This window comes from Homarus americanus, unplaced genomic scaffold, assembly GCF_018991925.1.
Source record: "Homarus americanus isolate GMGI-L3 unplaced genomic scaffold, GMGI_Hamer_2.0 scaffold51859, whole genome shotgun sequence".
Classification (NCBI taxonomy): domain Eukaryota; kingdom Metazoa; phylum Arthropoda; class Malacostraca; order Decapoda; family Nephropidae; genus Homarus; species Homarus americanus.
Window position 1 is genome coordinate 789,543 of NW_024711292.1, and position 2,505 is coordinate 792,047.

Sequence of the window (2,505 nt, forward strand, 5' to 3'; positions counted from 1 at the left end):
AATTAATTGTAAGATAAATTGATGATTGTAGATTATGATGATTTACTTGACTAATAAATAATTAAAACTACTTCATAAATTGTGAGATACCGAGAGGAAAGTTTGGAGTGTATTAGTAAAATGAACGTCGACAATTCAGGTTCAAATAATATCGACTGCTGTGATTTTCGGTTTTCTGGTGCATACTCATTGAAATTGTGGGGGATTTAGAAAGAATTTTTAAGTGTTATAAACATTGAAATAACTTGCAGAAAATTATGAATCTAAGAAATGGGGAGTTATTTGGCAGGCAAAAAACTAGCAAGGGGCGAGGCATCTCGGGGTGTTTTCATTCACCCAGATCGCACGGTAATGCAGAGGGAACAGCACAAGAAGCTCCTGCAGGACTTGAAGCAGAAGAGGGAGGAATGGGGACGGGTGTACGTGGTTTATATTCAGGGAGAGTTTTTAGTTTAACAAATTTATTGACAAATCCTGGAGTACAGTTTGCCTATTCCAAGTAATTTGGGGAAGTGGAAGTAAGTGTGATGACACAGGGCCAGGGGGCAGCAGCGCACCCTCCACCTGCTCTACCCCCACTCGGGAGGTGGCACCAGCTCCGCCTACCAGACAGGAGGAGGCGAGTGCCGTGTAAACAACAACATTTCTAACCACACCCTGCAAAATACAGTGTACTTAGCAAATGCTGCAGCTTCTGAGAATGGGGGGGAGCTAGTTTACTACTAAGAGCAAAGACGTTACCAAGAACAAATTCTGGCTTCAACGTCATGTACTTTGAGAGATCATTTTCAGTTCCAACATTTTAGAGACCCGAAACATTACAGAGGGGAGCAAACACCCAAGCCACTAGACCTCATCATAACAAACGAGGAGGGTATGGTGGCCAAACTGGAACACCTTGTCTCAGTTGGCACCAGTCACCATATAGTGTTGTCATTCAGATTTAACTGTTACCTAGTTCAGGATAAGGCCAGGCCAAGGTGCAAATATTACGAGGGAAATTACAACCCAGTGCCTCTAGGAATACGAGGGGATCCCTATATCTGAAACATGCGGCGGTTAACAAAGTTAAGAAGAAAACCCAGAAATTCAAGACGTGGGTTGGGTCAAACGATGAGCAGGACAGGAGGATGTATGCAAGAGCCAGAAACCAAGCAAAGATAGAGTGTAGAAGGGCTGAAAAGGAGTTCCAGAGGCTGGTTGCAAGCGAGGTCAAACCCAAAGGTATTTTACCGCTATGCAAAGTCAAAATTAAAAACCGTGAGTAGGAGTATCAGACCTGAGGCTTGAAGATGGTAGTTATGCAGATTCTGACCAGGATTAAGCTGAAGTATTGAACAGCTTCTTTTCCTCGGTGTTCACAAGAGAGGATGCGATTAACCTTCCTACGGTTCGACACAGCACTGACCCACATTGTGTTCACAGAAGAGGGTATTAGAAATAAAATGTTAAAGCTAAAGGTCCATAAGAGTCCCGGCCCTGACATGGTGCATCCTAGAGTGCTAAGAGAGTTGTGCAACGAGTTTGCTGAGCCCCTGAAGATCCTGTTTTGCAGATGCCTGGATGAACAAAAGGTCCCCAGTGAATGGAAAGTGGCAAATGTGAGTCCTATCCAACGCAGGCTTCGTTGGATGTGTTTGAAGTCCTATGTTGGAAATTCTCGCTGTCCAATGGAAGGAGGGTCGGTTCTACCCTGACATCACGGCAGATTTCCTTCAACATATTTGCTGTGAGATCCCTTACTTCGTCATGCCTCATGCCTATGAAGCTCCCTTTCTTGCACACCATGGCGTGATCGACGTCATAGGACGAGCCACACACGCATTGGGAGGGCAAACCTACTGGCCTACTGTACCTTAGAGCAATGGCATCTGTAAATTCTTGTTTATTGAGACTGAAATCATTTGTCCTTATCGGTAACAATTAACCAGTTCGAGGCGCCCACCTCCTGTGCTATAGCTACTTTTTTTTTCCAAATTCTCTGGTACTTGCAGCAACAGTTGCTGCAACTTATGCCAGTGGGCCTATGCGCTGTCTCTCCAGGATCCACTGCTGCTCCGAGATTCCCTTTATGTCTATCCCGGGCCCAGGAGGCACCCAGTCACTGTTTGTTGCCACGAAGAGGCACAGCAGGAGTCTTGATGGTGAAGAGGCTGTGTACTGGTAGCGGAGGACTTATGAAAGCTGCTTCCCTGTTCACCCCTCCAAGGCTAGCCATTGGCGGTAGCTGAAAGTGAGGAAGCAAGTAGTGCTTGCACTTTAACACAAACATATTGCTGCCACACTAGACGCATTATACCACCAAATGTGTGTGCGGCTGTGCGCGCGCGCGCACACAAATACATACAGGTACATACACACATTCAAGATCCCTTGTGAGTTTAGATCCACATTGTTTTAAAACGAGTCAACTGTTGAAATTAATCGTGGAAATGATATATGGGGTTATTTCCGATGAAAATTCCATTAAAACCCGCTGAATAATGAGTATTAATTTATCTCTGT